The sequence below is a fragment of the Euleptes europaea genome, chromosome 15, assembly GCF_029931775.1.
Source record: "Euleptes europaea isolate rEulEur1 chromosome 15, rEulEur1.hap1, whole genome shotgun sequence".
Taxonomy (NCBI): Eukaryota; Metazoa; Chordata; class Lepidosauria; order Squamata; family Sphaerodactylidae; genus Euleptes; species Euleptes europaea.
Genome location: NC_079326.1, coordinates 36,611,935 through 36,628,191, shown reverse-complemented (window position 1 = coordinate 36,628,191; position 16,257 = coordinate 36,611,935).

Below are 16,257 nucleotides of genomic sequence, written 5' to 3'. Positions count from 1 at the left end.
AAACGATAGAGGTGAATAGTTGCCAGTAATCCAAGCGCAACCCAAGCACAAATTTATTCCAGTGTGCTAGCGTGGTGTAGTGGTTAAGAGTGGTGGTTAGGAGCAGTGGACTCTAATCTGGAGAGCTGGGTTTGATTCCCCACTCCTCCACATGAGCGGCAGATGCTAATCTGGTGAACTGGGTTTGTTTCCTCATTCCCACACATGAAGCCAACTGGGTGACCTTGGGGTAGTCACAGTTCTCTTAGAGCTCACTCAGCCCCACCTATGTCACAGAGTGTCTGTTGTGGGGAGGGGAAGGTGATTGTAAGCCGGTTTGATTCTTCCTTAAGCGATAGAGAAACTCGGCATATAAAAACCAACTCCTACTGCTACTCCTCTTCTTCTTCAACAGTGGTTGCCAACCTTTTTTCACTTGTGTACCCCTTGGGAGCCCATTTCCAGAAATTGTACCCCTCAAATTACCAAAATATTTCTAATTAATATAGTTGCTGTTATTTCAAATGCCTTTTCCCGCCATTATTCATTTTATTTTGCATACCCCTAAATGTCCTGGTTTGTACCCCTGGGGGTACATGTACCCCAGGCTGGGAGGAACCACTGTTTTAGAACAATTGAGCAAGGTACTCCCGTGTATATTTCCTGCACACTGTGAGATCTTGTGTACACCACTTCCTAATAAAGGAGTCCCAACAACCAGTTTTTGATTTGTAGAAACTTTATGACTTATTAGCCAACATGTCAATTATCCGTAATGTCAAGTTTATATATAATCAGTTATACAAATAGGCTTTTTGAGACTGGCTGTTTGTTGATCGCTTGTTCCAAATTTTGACAAAATCTGGCTCTTTAATTGTACAAGGTTGCTGACCCTTGCGAGAGTCCACAGATCCGCAACTCCTTTTAGACACAACCAGACAGAACATTCGCTGCTACATCTTTTAATGGAAATCACTGCATCAACAAAAATTATTTGTGATGGATCGAAAGCAAATGGCCTTTGACTTACTTAAGTCCTATTGATTTTGTTGGAGGGGGGAAAGTCACATTTACTAGGGAGTCAGCTCCTCTGATCTTAGCAAGACTTACTTCCGTGTTAACATGCACAGAATGAGGTCTTTGCTCTTAAAATAGATATCTCATGTATTTATTTATATTTTTGCTTATAGCCCACCCCGCCCCCACTCAAGCAGGGCTCAGGGCGGCTAACAACAATTTTGAACAAAATATATAGTATTACATCCCAAAATGTAATTTAAAAGCAGTCAACAATCAATAATAGATGGTGCACTAAAATCCCATTGCTGTCTCACCCTGCCCTAATAAGCCCATAACTACCTGCTAGACCTGGATGGCCCAGGCTAGCCTGATCTTGTCAGATCTCAGAAGCTAAGCAGGGTCAGCCCTGGTTAGTATTTGGATCGGAGACCACCAAGGAAGTCCAGGGTTGCTGTGCAGAGGAAGGCACTGGCAAACCACCTCTGTTAGTCTCTTGCCATGAAAACCCCATAAGGGGTCGCCATAAGTCGGCTGCGACTTGACGGCACTTTACACACACACAGAAAGCATTCTTACCCATCTGTGGACACGTGATGGTCCTGTCATAAATTATGATAATTCAGGGTATAGTAATTAATATGTTACCTGTTCTGCCTATAAGCAGAGAGGGCCGGTGGTGACTAAGGACTCCTCATGAGCAAGAATCTACGCAGCAGCCAGTGGCAGGTGTCTGCCCTTCAGGGAAACACCAAAGACTGGGTCAGGAACTAGAGTTAGCTGTTTCCAGGCTAGATAATCACCATCCGGGTCATACAAAGCAGTTGAACAAGGCTCCCTGTTCTGGCTAAGGCATAAGTAATCTGGAGGGAAAGCAGCTCTGCCTGTTGTTGCTGGGGTTGCCAAACTCCAAGTGGAGCTTGGAGATCTCCTGGTATTATTATAGCTGATCTCTAGGTGTCAGAGCTCAGTGCCCCTATATAAAATGGCTGCTTTGGAGGGTGGTCTCCATGGCATTATACTCCGCTGAGTTGTAGGGTTACGAGGTCCCTCTTTGCCACCGGTGGGAGGTTTTTGGGTCGGAGCCTGAGGAGGGCCAGGTTTGGGGAGGGGAGGGACTTCAATGCCACTGAGTCCAATTGCCAAAGCGGCTATTTTCTCCGGGTGAACTGATCTCTATCGGCTGGAGATCAGTTGTAATAGCAGGAGATCTCCAGCTGATACCTGGAGGTTGGCAACCCTACTGAGGTCCCTCCCCACACCCCACCCTCCCTAGGTTCCACCCCCAAAATCTCCACATATTTTCCAACCCAAAGCTGGCAACCCTAGTGACAGGAGGGGACATCGTAAGACCAGGCAGGACTGAGATTACCAGGACCTGGAGCTATATGGTAGCGAGCAGGCCAGTTTCCTATTTTGACATTTCAGCTGAATATATAAGGCATGATTATACGTCGTGCATACATTAGAGAAAATCCATTTGAGCAACGTCTGTAGTTATTTTAAGAAATGAAATTGGGCTTTATTACACTATATTGCCGGAACTCTGCTTTTAAAACCAGTTGACTTAGATAGTGTTCCAGCTGTGAAGAGCTAAAAGGGGTGGAAACCAGAAGAATAAATTGCGGGGGGGGGGGGATGTTTGAAAATAGCAGTTTGATACCTAGATGTGTCATTTCTTTGAAGTGTTAAGGATCCATCCGGGCTTAGAACTATTTAATGAACATATTAGAAGGTGAAATGTCTTTATTTTCATAGAAAATAGGTGGGCAGCTTATTCCTGGGGGTGGGGGAGAGGGTTATCCGAGCCAGGAAGCCTCTGAGGAGGAGGAGGAGGAGAAGCAGAAGAAGAGTTGGTATTTATATGCCGGTTTTCTCTACCACTTAAGGGAGAATCAAACCGGCTTACAATCACCTTCCCTTCCCCTCTCTATGACAGACACCCTGTGAGTTAGGTGGGTCTGAGAGAGCTCTAAGAGCTGTGACTAGCCCAAGATCACCCAGCCAGCTTCATGCGTAGGAGTGGGGAAACCATCCTGGTTCACCAGATTAGTATCCGCTGCTCATGTGAAGAAGCAGAGAATCAAACCCGGCTCTCCAGATCAGACTCCATTGCTCCAAACCACTACACCACACTGAATTTTAAAAGCCTTTAGAAATCCTTTTAAAAGAAATTCCTACAAACTTGTAGAATGTCACCCCATGTCAGAGAACAGCTAGGGTTGCCAGCTCTGGGTTAGGAAATTCATGGAGATTTGGGGATGGAGCCTGGGGAGGGCAGGGTTTGAGGAGGAGTGGAGCTCAGTGGGGATGTGGTGCCATCAAGTCCAACAGCTGAACCTGTCATTTCCTCCAAGAGATCTAATATCTGTACTTTGGAGATTGTAATTCTGGGAGATCTCCAGGCCCCACCTGGAGGTTGGCAGAGAGCCAGCCTGGTGTAGTGGTTAAAAGCGGTGGTTTGGAGCGGTGGAGTCTGATCTGGAGAACCGGGTTTGATTCCCCACTCCTCCACATGAGCGGCGGAGGCTAATCTGGTGAACTGGATTTGTTTCCCCACTCCAACACACGAAGCCAGCTGGGTGACCTTGAGCTAGTCACACTCTCTCAGCCTCATCTACCTCACAGGTTGTCTGTTGTGGGGAGAGGAAAGGGAAGGTAATTGTAAGCCGGTTCAATTCTCCCTTAAGTGGCAGAGAAAGTCAGCATATAAAAACCAACTCTTCTTTTTCTCCTCTTCCCCCTTCTCATCCCTCCTCCTTCTCCTCCTCCTCCTCACAGGGTGCCTTGCCATCTGCCATTTCACACCTTACTCTTTATGGTAATAATTCCAGCCAATTCCGTCTGTTGCCGCAAAAATAAACTGTAGTCTTGAGACACCTTAAAGTCCAGCAAAATGGTGGAATAAAACAAAATGTCGGTCTTTAAGGTGCCACAAGACTCCGGTTTATTTTTACCTCGCTCTTCATGTCCCTCTTGTGACTGAATACAAAAACTACCAAACTGCTGTTCCTCTCCCAAGCCTTCCTTTCAGGTCCCACCTCTGCCGGTGAAATGCCCATTCTGGCAACAGTCACCACCATTAAAGAACATAAACGTCCCAAAGGCTTCAGATCTCCCTTCAGACCACCTCCACCATGATAGACTCATTTGTAGTAATCCAAGAGCAGCCTAACCCCTTGTACTTATAAATCAGACAGCCCATTCTTCATTACAAGGTGACATTTCCCAACATGGCTGGAAGTCCAGGAAAGAGCCCTTGCCTTACCTGCACATTTATTTTTCTCCTGGCTTTCCAGCCCCCATCTTCAGAGCAGGCGTGTGCTTGTATCGGGGCAGTCTAAACCACCAGCGAGCTCCACCATGAATCATTTCATTGCAACATTAATGTTGTTTTTTATTCCCTTTGCCAGTTTAACCATATGGTGCCTTTAGAAATGCTTCGGAAGGGTGATCATGCATGGATGGCGGGGTTACTTTGCTTCTGAAGAAAAACACTAAAAGGCTCCAAGGCTTTCCATCTTCGGCCCACAAGCAGGGCTTGATTGGCTTCTGTTTTACTGCAGACTGATGGTAGAGATAAATGCCAGGAGTGTTTCAAATTGTTCTTCGCTTCTTTCCTGAGTACCTAAATGCCCTTGTCGAGGGAACGTGAAAATATTTCCCTTAACTAACCCCACTCACAAAGACATAGCTAGGATCTTTTGGAAAAATTGAGTACCATGCTGATGAATTACAACAGCTCAGCAAAGCGAGGCACATTGAAAACAAAGCCAGAGTGTTCTGAACACGCACTTCTTAAGGGCATAAACATGAATTTCTTCTCCTTATCTTTCTTCACCATAGGCTATACGAGGCTCATCGAATGGAAACAGAATATCTAATGTCTGGCTGGACTGTGCGTAGTTAATGCTTTTCATTTCTTCTGCTTTAACTGATTTCCACGGTGTTTCATAGCCTGTCCACTTTGAGACACTGCACCTGTACCATATTAATTGCACTGCTCCCAATTGGTTTCCAAGTCCAATTCAAAATGCTTGTTTTAACCTTTAAAGCCCAGAATGGCTTGGGTCCAGTGGATTTGAAGGACCATTTTGACTCATATGAACCAGCCAGGGATGATCTGGAGGTGAAAATCTGTTTTATGAAATTCTGATGGCAAGGACTCATGGAAGCACCTTCTCAGCAGTTTCCACTAGATTGTGGAACTTTGTAGAAGGCATGTTGTTTGCAGGTAGGGTTGCCAACCTCCCGGTACTAGCTGGAGATCACCTACTATTACAACTGATCTCTAGCCAATAGAGATCAGTTCCCCAGGAGAAAATGGCCGCTTTGGCAATTGGACTCTATGGCATTGGAGTCTCTCCCCTACCCAAACCCTGCCCTCCTCAGGCTCCACCCCAAAAAACCTCCTGCCAGTGGCAAAGAGGGGCCTGGCATCCCTATTTGTAGGCCTTCCAGAAGAGTGTAAAGCTTTCCTTATTCTAGAAGACCTTTCGCAGTGATGAATATGGCTTAGACTGGGGGCTGGGGTGGCTAGATCTACAGGTTTTATAACTGTTTGATGACTTTAATTCATGTTTTATTATGATGTGTATTTTTATGAAAAAGCAGGATCAAATGTCCTAAAAAAAACAAAATATGGCCTGGTTCACACATGTAGGAGTATGAGTTGGGACTGATGTAGCAGAAGGGTTGCCAGCCTCCAGGTGAGACCTGGGGATCCCCCAGAATTAACTCCAGACTACAGAGATCAGTTCCCCTGGAGAAAATGGATGCTTTGGAGGGTGGACTCTATGGCATTGTACCCCACTGAGGTCCCTGTCCTCCCCAGACTCCATCCCAAAATCTCCAGGAGTTTCCCAACCGGGATCTGGCAACCCTACTCCCCTCATCACCTGCTGGTGGCCAGGGGGGGACCTGGCAACCCTCTTGGCAACCCTAAATTCCGAGATGATAGATTTCACTGTGACATTTCTGACTGAATGGGGGCTCTGAATGATCGGGTCCCCCAAAGAACTGAACCCAGTAAGTCTCTTATTAAACTATTCATTTTCTCCAGAGGAACTGAACTTGGTTGTCTGGAGATCAATTTGTAATAGCAGGAGTTCTCCAGGTGCCACCTGTAGGTTGGCAACTCAAGTCTGGATTTCTGAATTACAACTAATCTCCAGACTGAATTACAACGAATCTCCAGCTCAGTTCCCCTGAAGCTTTGGGAACACAGAATCTGTGGCGCAGCATCCCTGCAGAGACCCCTCAAACTCTGTCCTCTTTAGGCACCTTCAGGAATTTTCCAACCCAGAATGGGCAAACTAGAATCAGGCATACGATTCAAGAGCACTGAATTGGTTTGGAACTCTTTTTTTCTGGACCCATCCTTTAAGACAGCCTGAACAGAAAGCAGGTGAAATGTTTTGCATGGGTTTAGCACAGGATGGCCAGGTCTCCTCCTTCCTGCCCTGCAGCCCCGGTAGCCAGGAAAAATGGGGGTGGGGTGGGATATGTGTCACGGCAATGCCACACCATCACATCCAGCTCGAACCTAGACATGATGTCTTTGTGATGCTATAGGATTCCACTGAAACTGTACGATAAAACCATAAAGCTTCAGGAGATCCTAGAGTGTCATGCCTGGAAGTTATGTCATCATTAAGTGATTCCTGGTCATAACTTCCAGGAATCACTTAATGATGACATAACTTCCAGGTTGGTGCAGCACCTATTGGCATGTACCCGCTCCCTAAACCTCCTGCTGGTTGCCACTGCTCAGCTGGCAACCCCAGTTTGTGTGTGTGTTAAGTGCCATCAAGTCGCTTCCAACTCATGGCGACCATGAATCAAAGTCCTCCAAAATGTTCTATCTTTGACAGCCTTGCACAGATCTTGCAAACTGAGGGCTAAACCCTAGTTTAGCACCAGGAAAACCATCACTGGCCAAATTTTTCACGTCAGACTACTGTGAATGGCATAAAAGCAGAGCCTTGTTGAAAGATTGCAACTCTATCAATTCTAGGGCAAGGGAAGAGGAGGTAGAAACCTGCTACTGAATCTTCTAATATCATAATTTTAAAATCAGAATACCCCAAATATTTTGCTACTTAATCATTGTTGACTTACTTTCCCGTCACATCTTACAACTGCAGGTCATTTGTCTTTGCAAAATATTTGATTTAGAATGCTATAATTAGAAATTTGATATTTTTCCCCTGTCTCTTGCCCTGCATTTGTTTGTTATGCATTGTTAGCAGCAATAATTTAATACGCTTGCATTTGCATTTTCCAGTTGGACGTTAACTTCGGTGACCCAAATATTATGTAAGTAATTCTTGTAATTATCCTCCATGTTGGAACTGAGGCTTGACTATAAATATTTATGGCCAAAACCCTGCAGAAAAGTGCTTTGTGTGTAGCTAGATAAGGATGGGTGTGTATGATAGGATATTTCCTGAATGTTACTATGAAAAGGTGGTGCAGCTTAACAGCAGGGCCACCCTTTCTTGGTAGCTCAAGCTAGTTGCTAGGGTTGCCATCTCTGGGTTGGGAAACACCTGGAGATTTTGGGAGTGGCGCCTGAGGAGGATGGGGTTTGGAGAGGGGAGGGACTTCAATGCCATAGAATCCAATTGGCAAAGTGGCCATCCTCTCCAGGGGAACTGATCTCTGTTGCCTGGAGATCAGTTGTTATAGCGGGAGATCACCAGCCATGACCTGGAGGTTGGCAACCCTACTAGTTGCCCGCTGACCAATTATCTACAGGCATAACATTTTTCCTGCTCCTGGCCTGTTGTCAAAAGAGGTTTGTTTCAGATAATGGAGAGAATAGGAGAGAGGCCATTAAAAAAATGTTTAGTGCCTTTAAGTTTGGTAGTATCTGAAGAAGTGAGCTGTGACTCACGAAAGCTCATACTCTGCCAGAAGTTTTCTTAGTTTTTAAGGTGCTACTGGTCTCTTGCTCTTTTCTACTGCTGTGTGTGTGTGTGTTAAGTGCCGTCAAGTCGCTTCTGACTCATGGCGACCCTATGAATGAAAGTCCTCCAAAATGTCCTATCTTTGACAGCCTTGCTCAGATCTTGCAAACTGAAGGCTGTGGCTTCCTTTATTGAGTCAATCCATCTCTGGTTGGGTCTTCTACTGCTACAGACAGACTAACATGGCTACCCATCGTGATCTAGTGCCTTTAAGGTGAGGGTGGCAAAAGAATTGCAGTGCTATGCCTTTAAGACCTGTGCAACAGTAGGCTGGCAGTCAACTTAAACTTTCATTTTCAGCTGAAGTTTTTCTGTGCCCCCAAAGCTGCTTTTTTTAAAAAAAACACCCCAGCTGTATTCTCTGGACCCCTTTTCCTCCTGAGATCTCTTCAATAGGGATGCCAACTTTTAAACACGTTCCTGTAGCTATCTCTTTAATATCAGTTTGATCTGCAAGCAATTACTATGCTATGTTTCAGGATTTTCTGTTTGTCTCAGTCCTTTGAGCATTTCCCTCTAATCCTTTGACTCCCTAAGTTCTGTCCCTAGGCACCCCTGTGAGCTCCACTCCTTGATTCCACTGGTCCTGCCCTTGGGTAGGTGAACTCTGGATCCATGCCTGTCCCTTGCCAGATTTGTACCTTTTAAGAGTAGGCAATCCTAGTTTCAACCCATGCAATCTGATCAGTAGGCAAGAAGAGTCCAGGGAGCCTCCAAATTGGTCTCTAATTGAGCTAACCATCAACACACTAGCCTTTAGTTTGGTGGTACCAGGGTCTGCCCACTTTCTAGTATGATATAGGTTTTGTTGCTTTATGGTGTCTGAGGTATCTCCAATCCATGACTCAATCCTGGAAGTTATGGTACACTACCACATCACTTGGTGCTGGAGGTAAGACCGACACTGTGACAGACTATATGAAAGTGAAAAATTCCCTTTTTCGAATCAAGGAGGCATTTATTAACTCTTACTTCCCTACTTCTGAAATTCCTCTGGAGATGAATCCCACTGGATACTGCAAGACCTTATACTCCCATGTTCTCTCCTCTATCTCCCCCACCGCCTCTATTTTGTGGCGCTTTCACACATGCTGAATAATGCACTTTAAATCTACTTTCGGTGCACTTTAACAATGGTTAGCAAGTGGATTTTGCCATTTCAGATGGTAAAATCCAGCTTCAAAGTGCATTGAAAGTGGATTGAAAGTGCATTATTTGGCATGTGTGGAAGTGCCCTCAGCCAGGTCCTAATTCTATCAAGCTCTATGGCTTTCATCACTCCTGGATTAAAAAAACAGCCTTTGCTTTTATAGCCACCATTCATTGGTTCTGGGCCCTTTTACAGTACTCTACATGTGTGTGTTATATCACCATACGTAAAGCAGGTTAACGTTTCACAGAAAACACAAATGCTAATGGAGGATTGCAGTAGTCACGCTTGTGCCTTTAGTGGTCTCTTGACCCAAGGAAAGTACAGCACCTCCCCAGGACATTTATTATCAATGTCTCTTTATAGCTGTGAGAAGGCACTTGACTGACAGCACTGAAAAGAATTCACGTTGTTGTTCTTAGCTGGTCTGGGTGCCAACTATGCTAATGAAGCCACATGGGTTAACCTATACATTTACAAGTCCCATAAAGTTGAACACTAGAAACTCAGAGGTCTCTTAAGGACACATTAACGTCTGGTTGTTTCTTCAGTGGACATTACAAAAACAAATCCATTCTCTAGACACTGTGATCTATAAGCCACTGAACTGCTGTTTTCCCTATTAACCATTCTAAGAAGGCGGCCAGTTTTTGAACCAGCCCAAGTAGAAGTTAGATCTTCAGTAATTAGCAGGTGATGCTTATCTCCACGACACAAAAAGCTTTACCTGCTGATATCCAGCCATTGTCAAAAGGACTGGAACCAGCCAGACTGTAGTGTTTTGGTTTTTAGCCAGTTGGCAACAATGAAAAAGGCCAATTTCATGCCAGGGATTATTGAAAAAAATGATTGAAATTTATGTACATGTTATTTTCATCCCCACATTCATCCATGCAGCTCAGAGACTCTTTTTCCCCTCCCCCCTTTTTTATTTTCACCCCACCCCTGTGAAGTAACAAAAAAAAAACAACCCCAGAGTCTTGTGGCAGTTTAATGACGAAAACAAATACAGCTTTATTTTATTTTATTTTATTTTATTTTTTGCTGTTGCAAATTAACACTGCTAGTCCCCTGGAATTATTACTTGTGAGTTAGGTTGTGCTGAGAGATAACTCAGCATCATCCAGGTATGCCACTTTCTCTACCACTTAAGGAAGAATCAAGCTGGCTTACAATCACCTTCCCTTCCCCTCCCCACAACAGACACCCTGTGAGGTCGATGGGGCTGAGAGAGCTCTAACAGAACTGGGACTAGCCCAAGGTCATCCAGCTGGCTTCATGTGTAGGAGTGGGGAAACCAACCCGGTTTACCAGATTAGCATCCGCCGCTCATGTGGAGGAGTGGGGAATCTTCCTCCTCCTTCTTAAATTTGTACTATTTGTTTGTGACTTGTTGACTTTTCCCTGTAGTTGTTCTGGGGTGAAGATCTTTTGAATGTATCTGGTTCACCGATCCATTCTGTCACAAATTAGTACAAACACAGGGGAGATTCATATAAAGTCCCTGTAGAGATGGTAGCTGATGGCAATGATACCCAATATGGTGTCCATCAGGCACCCAGCAGTGTGTTTCCTGGAGCCCACTTGCTTTGTCCCTGGAGTATCTCTGCCCCAAAGTAAAGAGCTTCCCTTCCCTTCACTGGAGTAGGAGATGCTTCAGAAGAACCCAGAAAGCAGGTTCTGCAGGGAGCATCCATTTGAAATAGCTTTGGGTACCCACTGGGGAGAGAGGCAGGGTATAAAGTAAAAACAAATAAATAAATAAATAAATTGGTGCTTCCATTATATGAGAACCTCCTAACGTATTGTGAAACCACCCAAGATTTAGTGATTGGACCCAGCCCTTATAGCAGCCATTTGACTGCCCTCCATGGCAGCCATTTTGTTGTGGCACCCAATCTCAAAATGCCAATAGTGACTACAGGTTCAACAAGGTTGGTGACCTCTGCTTCATGGTTAGATATGAATGGATCCCCTCCCTCAATCTAACCCAGAAATGATTCATTTACCAGTTTCTCTGGAAACAGCAGCAGCAATCTGGTTAGTCTTAGGAAAACTTACACATTACTTTTGATGTAATTATGTGTTTTTGGTCTCATCAGATTTGAAATATTTAACAAATGGCCATGGAATCTCCAGGGAGGAGGTGATTTACCCTAGCAAAAGCAAACTTTTTCCATTTTGAGAGCTGTTTTGTTTTACTGCAGGCAGGCTCTAGCTATATGGCTGAGGCTCATTCTGAGTTAAATATGGAACTGACAAAGCTGAAAATGAAACTGTCCCAGGCTGGCATTTTTACAAAAGAGTTCTAGATTTTTATCTCTCTTATACCAGATTGACTTTTCTACTTAAGCGATACACTGTCTTATGAGTCAGAGCAAATGTTGAAAGGTTTAATGTGGCTTTTAGTCACAGTCCTGTACCAAGGGCACAAAGCAGCACCTTCCCTCCTGCTCCGTCTCAGTGGAGTTTACCAAATCTTGGGCAGCACCAGGATTCCATAGGAACAGTTTTATAGCTACAGATAAAAAGCAAGGTTGCAGTGGAAACTCCAGTTTTGCAAACCGCTAACGGCAGGCATTGTATATCTTTGCAGATATTCTGTAAGATGTGGAGGTAGAGTTGCCAGTGAAACTTTGCCTCAAGCAAAATTTGAAACGAATTTTGGGTGGGTGGTCTTTCTCAGGCAAAATTGCCATCAAGTCTTAGCTGATTTATGGTGACCCCATAGCTAGGGTTGCCACCCTCCAGGTGGTGGCTGGAGATTTCCTGCTATTACAACTGATCTCCAGGCAGCAGAGATCAGTTCACATGGAGAAAATGGCCACTTTGGAAGGTGGATTCTATGGCATTACACCCTATTGAAGTCCCTCCCCCACAGAAGGCAGTGTGAGAACAGAGGAGCATCAGCAGGCAGAGGAATCCTTACTGTATCTATAGCCTTCCAGCTCAGGGGGTCCAGCTATGCCTGAAGCCTGCTGCAGACAGCATCACTGGAGGGTTCACCAAGACTGCTAGAGCAGAGGCGCAGAAGGCTCCAACTGGAAATACAAGAGCCGGACTACAAGCCCACAGCAGATCACTAACTGACAGTAGTAATGAGGCTGATGCGCTCCACCAGGCTTGGAATGCCAGAATGGCTTAATGAGCAACAGCTGGCTATGCTATCCCAACAAGACAAGGGCCTATTGAAGCAGTCAATGAGCCAGGCCCCTTGTTGGAGCAACTTGTCGTGCCCACTCTGTGTATCGGCTGTGTGTTCTTGCTGTTTTCTGGACCCCTGTTACCCCAACGTTGGAATCATATGTGACTCTGGACTTGGATTATCCCCTCTTGTACTGATGACTTGGACAAAACAGTGCTTGGCCTTGGGTGGGTTTACTGATTATGCCTCCTGCCTCTGGCCCTCATATCTGCCTGCATCAGGACACCAGCTTTTCCAGTGGCAAAAGAGGGAGGGCCTCTTGTGGGACCCATCTGGACAAAAGGCATATGGGGACAGGGGCTACAGTGAAGAGGTTAATTGGAAGGGATCAGGCAGAAAAGCCGGTGGTACCCAGTAGGACTCTGCGCCTACGTGTGTGCACTTGTATGCATGCATGTATACCCAAATATAAATATAAAGGGGGGTGTCTTTCTCCTAAAGATATAACTCCTCTTCTAAGCCTCAGGACAGGATGTCCAACCCCCAAATATTGTATCCAATCCAGAAAGCTTGTAACCCTAGTGCAAGCTGCTTCATATGTCCATCAGCTGTGGACCTTTGCCCTCTGTCGTCATCGAAAAGGTGAATCCAGGCCTGCGAGAGTTTGGTTCACTGTGCGGTTGCTGTTCCTGAGTACAAATGACCTTTCTGGTTTTGCAACACAGGTTGTACACCAGAGGCTTGAATGTGGCCACACAACAGTGAGCACCACAATTTTATCAGTGTTTCATCAGCCAGGCCTGATCCCTTTCACGTCAAGTAAGGCTTTCTAGGTTGTTAAAAGGAGATAGGGAATAGGGCTGGTGAGCAAGACTTGTTCTGCCCCAATACCCAGCGCAATCCCTGACACACAAATCTGAAAACATATTTCTGCCTATTCATTACAGCTGCTTCAGGACTATTTTTCTTCCACAGTTCCTTCGATTTCATTTTAGCATACTGTTGATATTCCAGAGGACACATATTTGTCTTTGCTTTACTCAAAGCTTTGCAAGGCTTTTTCTTCCTCTGCTAGCCGGCTACCTTCAAGGTCGGTGCAATATGAATGCTTTCTCCCTGATCTCTCAGACTTCAACTTCTTTTTTTATGCTAAAAGCTGCATTCCACTTGCTGGGTTTTGCTTTATTTTAGAATTCTCTTTCCTTCCATCACCTTTCTTCCCCAAAATTGATGGGGATTCAGGCAAGTGATCCATTTGTCTCATTTCTGGTATGGATGAGCTGCCTCATTTTTATATCCTTCAGGGAAGATTTAGAACATTGCTTAAAGTTTTAGACTATGGTGCAGTGGGAAAAATATAGAAAGACTTTTCAGTGAGCACTGTGGGCTTGTAATCATGTATGCAATAGAGTTTATGCTTGCGAAGTCACACTTCTGGCCAATAATGGAGATGCGGGTTGTAATATCACATTTATTTTATCAGAGGAGGGGTGTGTGGGTGAAGGATACGACCTCTCCCTTCAAACACATAAAAGTGAGTGACATCCGAAAGTCCCTGCATAGAAGAATACTGAGGAAGATAAATGTTCCAAGCAAATTTTCAGTGGTTTGTAATGGGGATCATTCAGGATTGAGGGGAGTTAACACCTTGGAGCCAAACTCCCTTGCAGGAAGGAGTTCTGAGAAATGGCTCTTCCCTGCCTCCTCTTCTCTTTGCCCTTTGAAAAGCTGCCATCAGAGGTTAGTAGAGGTGGTTGGACTGCTTGGGTGGCACAGTGAGGGGTTCACTTGTGCTGGAAAACCAGAGGTACAGGTAGGGTTACCAGCTCCAGATTGGGAAATACCTGGAGATTTTGGGGGTGGAGGGCAGGGTTTGGGGAGGGGAGGGACTTCAGTGCCATGGAGTCCAATAGCCAAAGCAGCCATTTTCTCCAGATGAACTGATCTCTTCTGGAGATCAGCTGTAATAGCAGGAGATCTCCAGCTACTACCTGGAGGTTGGCAACTCTAGGTACAGGAGAATTTCTTGAGCAAATGGTGAGGGGGGGACCCCTAAGAATGATATGCCATGCCACAAGGGGATCGCCAGCAAAGACGGGGGACCAGGACAAATCTGCCCCTTTAATCTTGTACAAGGTGCCCATGGATGATTGCTGCAAATCAACTTCCCTAAGCAGCTGACACTGCATGCAAATATACACCTCAGGGCCAGTGAGCTTTGCTATGAGTGGGGAAAACTAAATCTAGCCTAATGTTCCCCCTTCCGAGCAACTGATCAATGCTATTTTGGGGTCAGGAAGCAATTTTCCTACAGGCCAGATTGGCCAGGGATCCTGGAGGAGGTGTTGGTTTTTTGCTATTTTTGCTATTTTCTGGGCATGGAGTAGGGGCCACTGGGTGTGTGTGTGTGTCGGGGGGAGGTCCTTGTGAGTTTCCTGCATTGTGCAGGGGGTTGGACTAGATGACTTGGTGGTCCCTTCCAACTCTGATTCTATGGTTTTATCATTGGTTTTCTGGCCAGATGTACCCAAGTCAATGCTTGTGTGCGAATCTACCTGGACAGGGGGCCATTAAATTCCTTAGGGATTTCATATTTGGGACATACTTGTCTCACTATGTCTATTATTTCAAATACAGGCTATTGCTTCCAGAAGGGAATGATTATGAAGATTCAGCTCCTGTATGTTTCCAGTACCCCAATTTTATTTTATTTTTTGCATTCACTGTGTAGTGATTCATTATGCTAAAATGATTATAATAATGTGCTATTATCAACCATTTCAAAGAGCATCAAACTTTAAAAATAAATCCAGAAACTACATTTTGTAAAGTGCTTTTTTATTTTTTATTAGGCATTGTCAACTGCTCAGTGAAGTGCTTTCATGCAAGCTCAACTAATGGTAACTTAGGAGAAAAAATCACTGCTATTCAGTACATGAAGTTAGGTATTAACAAAGTACTCAATGTGACTTAAGCGTGTGCAAATTCTAAAACTGAACCAGTCCTTGGTTTGCTTTCTGATCACTTTGGAACAATTCAGCCATCCCCAGGGTGTTCTTATTTACTACTGCACCATTCCTTCAAAGAGGTTTAGGGTCTTTCCCACCTCCATTTTATCATTACAACCACGCTGTGAGGTAGTTCAGGCTGAGAGAAAGTGACTGGCCCAAGGTTACCCAAGGAGAATCATGGCTGAGTGGGGATTTGAAGTCGGGTCCTCCAGTCCTAGTTTGATATGCTAACCCCTGTACCACACTGCCTTTCACTTCAGGCATTCACATTTACATTTTTACATACTTTGGAACAATCCCACCCAACATCGAAGCCTTATTGCACTGTAAGCTTAAAATCTCTGCCACTGAAACATATGGAACTTTACAAATACTTTCCTGAGAGTAAGCTCCATTGAATACAAGGGGCCCTTCCTGAATAGACCACCTAGGGATGACTTTTCAAGGTTGCAATCCTATGCTCACTTACTTCAGAATAAGCCGCAATGAACTCAGTGGTACTTACTTCTGAGGAAACATTAATTGGATCAGGCTGCATAATGCTTCACTTTTACTGAATCGTTCCCCTAATTTTTGGTTATCAGGCTGCCTAATGTTCATTTTAGATATCAAAAAAGGGAAGAAACACCACGCATCAAAAAGGGGGGGGGAGAGAAAAGGGCCCTAATATGCAAAATGTTGGATTCTAGTGTATTTCGTGGTTTATTTCAAACCAAGAACTCCAAAATGGGATCTCTGTTTAAAAAACTGAGAGGAAAAAATGCCACTACTATAAGCTAAAAAAGCCAATGTACATATTATATCACGGAGCAATTGCTCATGTACTTACAATAGGTGAAAAAATATCTTTAGAAATATTTGTCTTCATTTTAGAGCACACCAGGTGCTTAATCTCCTAGTCTTTCAACAGGTAAAGCATCGCCATTGAACAGAGCGCTGGTAAGAGAATCATAATGTAGCCTACTGATTCAATACGTGTGCACT